Source organism: Rhincodon typus, chromosome 9, assembly GCF_021869965.1.
Source record: "Rhincodon typus isolate 14 chromosome 9, sRhiTyp1.1, whole genome shotgun sequence".
Lineage (NCBI taxonomy): Eukaryota > Metazoa > Chordata > Chondrichthyes > Orectolobiformes > Rhincodontidae > Rhincodon > Rhincodon typus.
In genome coordinates this window covers 86,863,220-86,873,665 of record NC_063340.1, presented here as the reverse complement: position 1 = coordinate 86,873,665, position 10,446 = coordinate 86,863,220, and the positions used below count along the sequence as shown (strand labels likewise).

General features: G+C 46.7%; 1 long non-coding RNA gene across 1 annotated transcript in view; it reads left to right on the top strand.

The window, feature by feature from the left end:
* Positions 1–3,629, top strand: part of LOC125484048 — a 100,731-nt gene extending 97,102 nt beyond the window's left edge. Inside the window, exon 3 of the long non-coding RNA XR_007262916.1 lies at positions 3,527–3,629. This is a non-coding gene — a long non-coding RNA (uncharacterized LOC125484048). The remainder of the gene's footprint in view (positions 1–3,526) is intronic.
* Positions 3,630–10,446: the final 6,817 nt, after the last annotated feature.

Genomic DNA, 10,446 nt, shown 5'->3' with positions numbered 1-10,446 from the left:
TGGCAGGAGGGGTATAAAAGAAAAATTAATCAAGTTTAGGGTTGTTCTTAATGCTTCCATCGTCTTTGAACATTGGGACTGGTATTTTGCATTTTAGCAAGGCAGAGTTTGCAGGATATATGAAAACATTAACAATAATGTTGCCGGGGTTGGAGGGTTTGAGCTATAGGGAGAAGCTGAATAGGCTGGGGCTATTTTCCCTGGAGTGTTGGAGGCTGAGGGGTCCTTTATAGAGGTTTATAAAATCATGAGGGACATGGATAGAGTGAATAGACAAGGTCCTTTCCCCAGGGTAGTGGGATCCAAAACTAGAGGGTATAGGTTTAAGGTGAGAGGGGAAAGATTTCAAAGAGACCTAAGGGGCAACTTTTTCACAGAGGGTGGTGCGTGTATGGAATGAGCTGCCAGAGGAAGTGGTGGAGGCTGGTACAATTACAACATTTAAAAGGCAATTGGATGGGTATATGAATAGGAAGAGTTTAGAGGGATATGGCAAATGGGACTAGATTAATTTAGGATATCTGGTCAGCATAGATGAGTTGGACTAAAGGGTACAGCTGTATGACTCCATGGTTCTTTAAATCAATTCCTTCATACATCTCCTGTTCCTTTCATGCTCCCATCTTGTTGAAGAAAGTGACAGCCAAGACTCAGCAACTGCAGTCTATCAATTTTTTTGAAAGTTTCCTTATTTGGTATTGAGACCATTCAAACCACTGCTCCCCTTCTCTGGTACCCAGTCCCATTCCCCTTTCAGCCCTGAGATAACAAGGTGTAGAGCTGGATGAACACAGCAGGCCAAGCAGCATCCGAGGAGCAGGAAGGCTGACGTTTTGGGCTTAGACCCTTCTTCCTTTCAGCCCTGTCTTGTTGACTGACATAAGCTCATGGTTAACCAGTGCTTTGATTATAACATCCTCATTGCTGATTTCCAATTCTTCCAAGGCTTCATCTTTTTCTATCTCTGTAAACTCTTCCATACTCTCAATTTTCTGGGATATCAGTGCTTCTCCAATTTCCGCTTTTTCAGTGTTCCTGATTATTAGGAGTTTCAGGTGTCCAGGTCTTTAACTTCCTCAAATTCTGGAATTCTCTCCGTAACCCTTAACGGCATCTCTTACCTAATTACATCCCCGTTTGAGATGCTTCTTCGTAGAGTTATAGTGCTATATAGACCCTTAGGCCCAATGCGTCCACGCCACCCAAATGTCCTAAATTAATCTAGCCCCATTTGCCATCATTTGGCCCAAATCCCTCTAAACCCTTCCTATTCATGTATCCATCCAAATGCCTTTTAAATGCTGTAATTGTACCAGCCTCTACCAGTGTCTCTGGCAGCTCATTCCGTACACGCACCACCCTCTGCCCCTTGGGTCCCATTTAAATCCTCTTCCCCCCCCCCCCCCCTCACCTTAAACCTATGTCCTCCAGTTTTGGACTCCCCTTTCCTGAGGAAAAGACCTTGTCTACCTCTTTGGCGATGATTTTTGCTGTTGTCCTTAGGGTGCGCCAGTATTTCAACAATGCTTTGGACCGTTCCTGTGAAACAGTCTGGAATGTTGTTAAAAATACTTTATAATTGCATATTGTCGGTATCTTCCAAAATCCTAAGGTCAGACCTTGGGAGCTTTAACCAGTTTGTACATGATTATCCATTGACCAGGTGGGGAGCTGGTATGTCAGTTGTCATAAAAAAAACCCTCTGGTTTGCTAATGTCTTTTCAGGGAGAGAGCTTGCTGTGTTGGCCTGGTTGGACCTACGTGTGACTTGAGACCTGTAATCATATGATTAACCCTGAAATGACCAAGCCAGTCACTTGGTTCAGGGCATTTAGAGATGGCCAACAAACTTTAGCCTTGACCTAGCCCTGTAGCATCCCATGAAGGAATAATGGAAAAAGAAACAGACATTTCTGTTTACAAGTCCATAATCCTTTTGTAGGTTTGATTGGTCAGTGCATACCCACATTAACTGGATACAGGATCCCATTTGTAGGGCAGTGTAGCTTTGACCTTTCACCTTCAGCCAGTTTTTGGAGTCTGGATTGAGAACAGAATCGTGCTGGGTATTCACATTCATTTCTGAATACTGGACTTGAAAGGTGAACTCTGCTTTCTGCCCACAGATGCTTTCACACCTGCTGAGTTTCTCCAGCAATTTTGTGTTTTTTTTTAGATTTCCAGCATCTGCAGTATTTCGCATTTGCTGGGGTATTCCTGATCCTGCAGTTTGAACAGTTCTGCCAACCTGCTCTAATCTTGCGCGAATGGAATGACAGTAAGAAATGGGAGCAAGTGTAGGCCATTCAGCCCCTCAAGACTGCTGCACCATTCAGTTGGCTGGCGGCTGACTATTTGAGGAAAGCCCCAGGAGCTGCCCGAGGAGCCATACCTCAGTCGTAACAACTAGCTTTGAAGGGAACAGGAATGCCACATAGCCCAAAGATATATGAAAGAGGAAGGAAGGAGCTTGCATTGATATACTGCCTGTCCTGATCTCGGGACATCGCAAAAAACTTTCCAGCCAATGAAGTGCAGTCACTGTTGTAGGAAATTCAGTGGCCAATTGTTGCACAGTAAGCTCCCACCAGCAGCAATATGATCATGGTCAGGTGTACTTTTTTTTTACCCTAGTGAGGCAATTTGACCAGAAAACCAGGGACAACCCTCCTGTGTGTAGGTCAGATCAGGTAAGAATGGCAGACTTCCTTCCCTAAAGGACATTAGTGTACTTTTGGGTGGGGGTGGGTGTAGTGGTTATTTTACAACAATTGACAGCGGCTGCCATTGAGCTAATTTTAAATTCCAATTTTTTTTTTAAACTGAATTTAAATTGCACCATTGGCTGTAGTGGGATTTGAACCCATGTCCCTGAGAGTATTAGCCCGGATTACTAGCCCAGTGACATTTGGAGAGGCGGTAGCACATGGTAAAGTTAGAGTTAGAGGCAGTAACAGACATCGTGTTGAGCAGAGAGGCTTTGCAAGTCCATTTCACACAGTGGCGATGGCCTAGTGGTATTTTTGCTGGATTGTTAATCCAGAGACCCAGACAATGTTCTGGGGACCTGGGTTTGAATCTCGCCATGGCAGATGGTGGAATTTGAATTCAATAAATATCTGGAATTAACAATCAAATGATGACTGTGAATCCATTGTCGATTGTCAGGAAAAACCCATCTGGTTCACTAATGTCCTTTAGGGAAGGAAACTGCAATCCTTACCTGGTTTGGCCTATGTGTGACTCCAGACCCACAGTAATGTGGTTGACTCTTAACTGCCCTCTGGGTAATTAGGGATGGGCAATAAATGCTGTCTAGCCAGTGACGCCCCTGTCCCATGAATGAATAAAAAAAAGTGGATGTGAATCTCTTTGGATTCACTGCACATCTTCCTTGTTCCCTGTTACGTGAAATGGAAGGAGGAAGTGAACTGAGTTTCTTGGGCTGGATATGGCTGATGGTTTGTGACACTCCCTCAAATGGGCATGAATTGACCCTGAGAAGTTCTGTTGCAATCCCAAACAGGGCGGGCTGCCTCCCTCTCAAGTGAGGTCGGAATTGAGAAAGCAGCAAACGATCACTGAAAAGAAGTCTGAAGAGATTAACCAGGACACCAGGAACTTGAGACTTTTTAAAAGGTATGGCTATTGACCGGTTATTTATAGGGCTTCCAATTTTAGAATTTTTTTTTGAGGAAAACAACACAGTTAGTGGAAAGGTGATAGCTTTTAGTCTTGCTTTTTAAGAAAAGAAATATTTAAGGAGGAAATGGAAGAATTGAGAGCAAGTTTAGATGGGAGAGATTTAGTCGTTGACCAGGCAATATGTTCCTCAGCAGTTGGGATTTTGTATTAATACTGACGGACAGTTTTGCTGTTTGGTTAGTTTGTAATCAGCCCAACACAACCTCAGCTCATTCTTTGCTGGGACTTCAAAACTCTAACCATCTGCCTCACTTGTTCACCCCCTTCCTCTTGGGATGGGATATGTATGGAGGGATGTGGACCAAACGCAGGAAAGTGGGACTAACTTCATTGTGAAAACTGGGCAGCATGAACAAGTGGGCCGAAGGGCCTGTTTCCATGCTGTAGACCTCGATGCTTCTTGGAGAAAAAGGCCCTTTGGCCCATCGTGTCAGTTTATAAACAGCCATCTAACCATTCTAATCCCATTTTCCAGCACTTGGCCCATAGCCTTTTATGCCTTGGCATCTCAAGTGTACATCTAAATACTTCAATGTTATAAGGGTTTCTGCCTGTCCCACCCTTACAGGCTCCAGATTCCCATCACCCTCTGGGTGAGAACGTGTTTCCTCATATCTGCTCTAAACCTTTCAAAAACTTTTAAAATCTTAGGTCAGTACCCATTCATGATCATCTCTCTAAAGAATAAAGTCAAACAAAAGTGAAATCTTATATTTATATAGCACCTTTCACATCCTCAAAAGTACTTTCAAGGAATATTGCAGTTGCGTCAAAGGGAATTGAGTGACTCCACACAGCAAGATCCCATATACTACTTGAATTGTAAAGATTATTGCACTGAACCCTGGGGAGAACAGCCAACAGCATTGTGGGAACTGTCACGCTCCCCCTGAGAGGACAGACAACAGCCCCCGGTTTAAAATCTGATCCAAAAGCTGATATCTCTGAGAACACAGCAGTTCTTCAGTGCTGCCAATGATGTGCTAAGGGGATGCATCTGCATGAACTGAGAAAACCCACTGACTGAACATAGAACATAGAACAGTACAGCACAGTACAGGCACTTCAGCCCATGATGTTGTGCCAAACTTTTACCCTAAAACTAAGGTCTATCTAACCTCCATCCCTACCTTATACTATCATCCATATGCCTGTTTAATAGCCGCTTAAATGCCCCTAATGAGGCTGACTCCACTACCCTCTCCGGCAATGCATTCCACGCCCCGATCACTCTCTGAGTGAAGAACCTACCTCTGACGTCTCCCCTATATCTACCTCCATTCACTTTAAAACTATGCCCCCTCGTAATAGCTACCTCCACCCTAGGAAAAGGTCTCTGGCTGTCCACTCTATCTATACCTCTGATCATTTTGTACACCTCTGTCAAGTCACCTCTCATCCTTCGTCATTCTAAAGAGAAAAGCCCTAGCTCTCTCAACCTTTCCTCGTAAGACCTTCCCTCCATTCCAGGCACCATCCTGGTAAATCTCCTCTGCACCTTTTCCAACGCTTCCACATCTTTCCTGTAATGGGGCAACCAGAACTGGACACAATATTCCAGATGTGGCCGAACCAGCGTTTTGTATAGCTGGAGCATAACTTCACGGTTCTTGAACTCAATCCCTCTATTAATGAAAACTAACTGAGAGGTGGGAGTGCTACCCATTGCCTTTTTGTTGGAACTAACACAGGGTTTGAGTTTCATGTAGCAGGGAGACGGTCCCAGGAGTCAACTTTGGGGTCGGGGTGGGGAAGGTCCCCTACTTCAGCCCACAAAGTGTATACAACAGACTGCGAGCAGTACAAAGGTTGTCTTTACGGGAGCAGTCTACTGCACTATTGGCATGTGGGGGCTCAGTGTTAGGGAGCATTCGCCATGTTTTCATGGTTTGTGAATAGAAAAGTTGCAAAATTAACATTAGATGCTAATTAAATCTCCAGAGGAAACCCACACAGACACAGGGAGAATGTGCAAACTGCACACAGATAGTTGCCTAAGGCTGGAATTGAACCTGGGACCCTGGTGCTATGAGGACGCAGTGCTAACCACTGAGTCACTCATGTTCTAATGAGCTTGCTACCTGATGACCTGTTTGGAGTCCCTGTAATGAATTTGTTTTCATCAGGAACTTGCATTTGTAAAGCGTCTTTCTGAGATGGCAACAGTGACTGCATTTCCAAAGGTTGGAAAGCGCTCCCAGCTGTCTTATGGCCATGGTGATGCCTCGGAAGAAACAAGTCTTGCTTTTTAGGTGCTCCTCAGGAATGGTTACCAAACCAAATTTGGCGCTGAACCTTGTTTCATTTTGGCTGTACAGGGGGTCTGAGCCCCGCATTCCTCAGCAGGGGTACCCGGACAGGTTAGTCTTGAGGGGAATCTCAAAGGGAGGTGGAGAGATTTAGGATAAGCGCAATCCTGTGGTGACCCTCATCAACTCGAGAGACTGTTGCTGGTGTCTTTACCATCTTTGCCAGTGTCATGTGTTAATGCCACTGGATTCGTAGTCCAGAACCAGGCTAATTAATCTTTTAAGGATATCAGTTTGAATCCAGCCACGGTAGGTGGTAAAATCTGAATTCAGTTCTTAAAAAATAGTAAACAAGGTAGTCTAACGACAACCATGCAATGGCTGAAAAAGCACACTATTTGAATCACCCTTCTCTGGTCTTCATGTGATTCCAAACCTATAGCAACGTGGTTGATTCGTAACTGCTCTCTGAGCAATTGGGGCTGGGCGATTTCAAAATGGATATAAAATAAACATGCCACAAAGTGGATTGGTCTGTCTCAAACTCATTCAATGATGGAGCAGATGGGCTGAATAGTCTACTCCTGCATCTCTCAATGTTATTTGCTGCGCATACCAACACAACTGGGGTTAATAGTCCAGGCAGGTACATTCTCAAACCACTGGCTGCCTTCCAAGCATTTGTCACAGTCCTGGTTTGAGATAACACTGAAAGGGTTAATGCTTGTCACATGGCCTCAGGCTTTCTTGTGAGTGATTTTTACTTTCGCAGGGCCAGGGACTTCTGAGAGCTGACACTTTATTTTTAGCCGAAGGTCTAATTTGCCAAGATGCTTCAGTGTTTTGCTGACGTCGGGAAAGTCAATGTGATTTCCCTTGGGGCAAGGAGAGATTGTGCGTTTTCCTTCATATCTGCGTCAGCTGCTTCAGAAAACTGGGAGCTCCCTGTGCAACTTGTGTTTTTTTTAAAATATTTGCCATGACCCCATTTGCATCTGCTGCTGGAGGGCTGTCAGCTCTGATGCGTCAATGGTGATGATGTGGGAAGCCCTTGGGATCGGGAAATCCTTGTTTTGTGAGTGGTTCAATGCTCCTCGCAGGCCTGCCCCCACCACCTCTTTCACCCCCCACCAAGTGCACTGAGGCATATCAGCCAGGGAACTCCTGACTGTTGTCCCTGCACTCTGTCAGATGCCACTGGAGAAGGTGAAAAGCAAGGACAGGAAGAGAGGATTTAACTATCGAGAAAGGCCAAACAAGCTGGCAGTCAGCTCTAGGGAGTGACCTAAGACAGGTCATGAAATTTATGAAGGGATTGGACAGGGTGGATGTGGAGAAATGTTTCCACTTGTTTGGGGATTGGCATGATTGTGCGTGTGAGTCCTTAACCAAGAACCATAAATTAGAGATAAGTCGCTAATAAATTCACCAAGGAATCCAGTTTTAACCAGAAAGTCGTTAGAATGTGGAACTTGCTGTCACTCAGATAATTCAGGTTTTTTTTAGTATTGTTTTCTGGGACATACACATTGCTAGCTGGGCCTGTATTTATTACCCATTCCTAATTACCCTTGAGAAAGTGGTGATGAGCTGCTGTGATTCTTGGAGTGCAGGGACACCCGTAATACTGTCAAGAACAGAATTGCAAGATTTTGACCCAGCGACACAGAAGGAATGGTGATCTATTTCCCGGTCAGGGTGGTGAGTGGATTGGAGGGGAACTTGCAGGGGTTGGTGTTCTCATGTATCAGTTGGTTTTGTCTTTCACGAGGGTAGAGGTCACCAGGTTTGGAAGATGCTGTCTAAGGAACCTTGATGATTTCTGCAGTGCATCTCGCAGTTGGTATACACTGCAGTGACTGAGCATCGATGTGGAGGAAGTGAATATTTAAGTTGGTGGATGTGGTGCCAATCAAGCGGGCTGCTTTGTCCTGGATGGGGTTAAGCTTCTCGAGTGTTGGAGCTGCACCCATCCAGGCAAGTGGGGAGTATTCCATCACACTCCTGACTTGTGCCTTGTAGATGGTAGACATGCTTTGGGGAGTCAGGAGGGGAGTTACTGTATTATTCTCAGCGTCTAACATGCTCTTGTAACCATGGTATTTGTGTGGCTTGTCCAATTCAGTTTCTGGCCAACTCACAGGTGTTGATACTGGAGTATACAGTGATGATAACACCATTGAATGTCAAGCATGGTTAAATTGTCTCTTATTTAACTATTACCTGGCATTTGGCGTGAATGTTAATTAAATAAATGATATAGATGCATTGAAGGTACAGCTGGATAGCCAAAAAGAGAATGGAATGGAATGGAAAGGAAAGTTCTGTTAGATAAGATGAAATGAAGTAGGGCAAGGAGGGAGTTCAGGGAGGTGATGGCCTAGTGGTATCATCAGTGGACTGTTAATCCAGAGATAACAAGGTGTGGAGCTGGATGAACACAGCAGGCCAAGCAGCATCATAGGAGCAGGAAGGCTGACGTTTCGGGCCTAGGCCCTTCATCAGAAATGGGGGAGGGGAAGGGGGTTCTGAAATAAATAGGGAGACGGTGGGAGGCGGATAGAAGATGGATAGAGGAGAAGATAGGTGGAGAGGAGACAGACAGGTCAAAGAGGCAGAGATGGAGCCAGTAAAGGTGAGTGCAGGTGGGGAGGTAGGGAGGAGATAGGTCAGTCCAGGAAGTACGGACAGGTCAAGGAGGGGGTGGGATGAGGTTAGTAGGTAGGAAATGGGGGTGTGGCTTGAGGAGGGGATAGGTGGGAGGAAGAACAGGTTAGGGAGGCGGGGACGAGCTGGGCTGGTTTTGGGATGCGGTAGAGGGAGGGGAGATTTTGAACCTGGACCATCTCTAACACCTCTCTCTCCTTCCTGGACCTCTCTGTCTCCATCTCGGGCAACCACCTAGAAACCGATATCCATTTCAAGCCCACCGACTCCCACAGCTACCTAGAATACATCTCCTCTCACCCACCTTCCTGCAAAAATGCCATCCCCTATTCCCAATTCCTTCGCCTCCGCCGCACCTGCTCCCAGGATGAGGCATTCCACTCCCGTACATCTCAGATGTCCTCGTTTTTCAAGGACCGCAACTTCCCCCCCCTCAGTGGTCGAGAACGCCCTCGACCGTGTCTCCCGCATTTCCCGCAACTCATCCCTCACACCCCGTCCCCGCAATAACAACCGAAAAAGAATCCCCCTCGTCCTCACGTACCATCCCACCAACCTCCGGGTCCAACGCATCATCCTCCGACACTTCCACCATCTGCAATCCGACCCCACCACCAAAGGCATTTTTCCCTCCCCACCCTTATCTGCTTTCCGGAGGGACCACTCTCTCCGTGACTCCCTTGTCCGCTCCACACTCCCCTCCAGCCCCACCACACCCGGCACTTTTCCCTGCAACCGCAGGAAGTGCTACACCTGCCCCCATACCTCCTCCCTCACCCCCATCCCAGGCCCCAAGAAGACTTTCCACATCAAACAGATGTTCACCTGCACATCTGCTAATGTGGTATACTGCATCCGCTGTACCCGTTGTGGCCTCCTCTACATCGGGGAAACCAAGCGGAGGCTTGGTGACCGCTTTGCAGAACACCTACGCTCGGTTCGTGATGAACAACTGCACCTCCCAGTCGCGAACCATTTCAACTCCCCCTCCCATTCCTCAGACGACATGTCCATCCTGGGCCTCCTGCAGTGCCACAACGATGCCACCCGAAGGTTGCAGGAACAGCACCTCATATTCCGCTTGGGAACCCTGCAGCCCAATGGTATCAATGTGGATTTCACAACCTTCAAAATCTCCCCACCCCCCGCATCCCAAAACCAGCCCAGCTTGTCCCCGCCTCCCTAACCTGTTCTTCCTCCCAGCTATCCCCTCCTTCCACCTCAAGCCGCACCTCCATTTCCTACCTACTAACCTCATCCCGCCCCCTTGACCTGTCCGTCCTCCCTGGACTGACCTATCTCCTCCCTACCTCCCCACCTACTCTCACCTTTACTGGCTCCATCCCTGCCTCTTTGACCTGTCTGTTTCCTCTCCACCTATCTTCTCCTCTATCCATCTTCTATCCGCCTCCCCCTCTCTCCCTATTTATTTCAGAACCCCACTTCCCCTCCCCCAATTCTGATGAAGGGTCTCAGCCCGAAATGTCAGCCTTCCTGCTCCTCTGATGCTGCTTGGCCTGCTGTGTTCATCCAGCCCTGCACCTTGTTATCTCAGATTCTCCAGCATCTGCAGTTCCTACTACCTCTGTTAATCCAGAGACTTGGGTAATGCTCCAGGGACCCAGGTTCAAATCCTGTCGTGACGGATGTTGGAATTTGAATTTAATAAGAAAACCTGGAAATAAGTGTCTAATGATGACTATGAATGTGTTATTCATTGCTTGGTTTAAAAACCTCTCTGGTTCACCAGCACCCTGTAGGTAGGAAATCTTCCATTCTTACCTGGTCTGGTCAACATGTGACTCCAGACCCACAGCAATGTGGT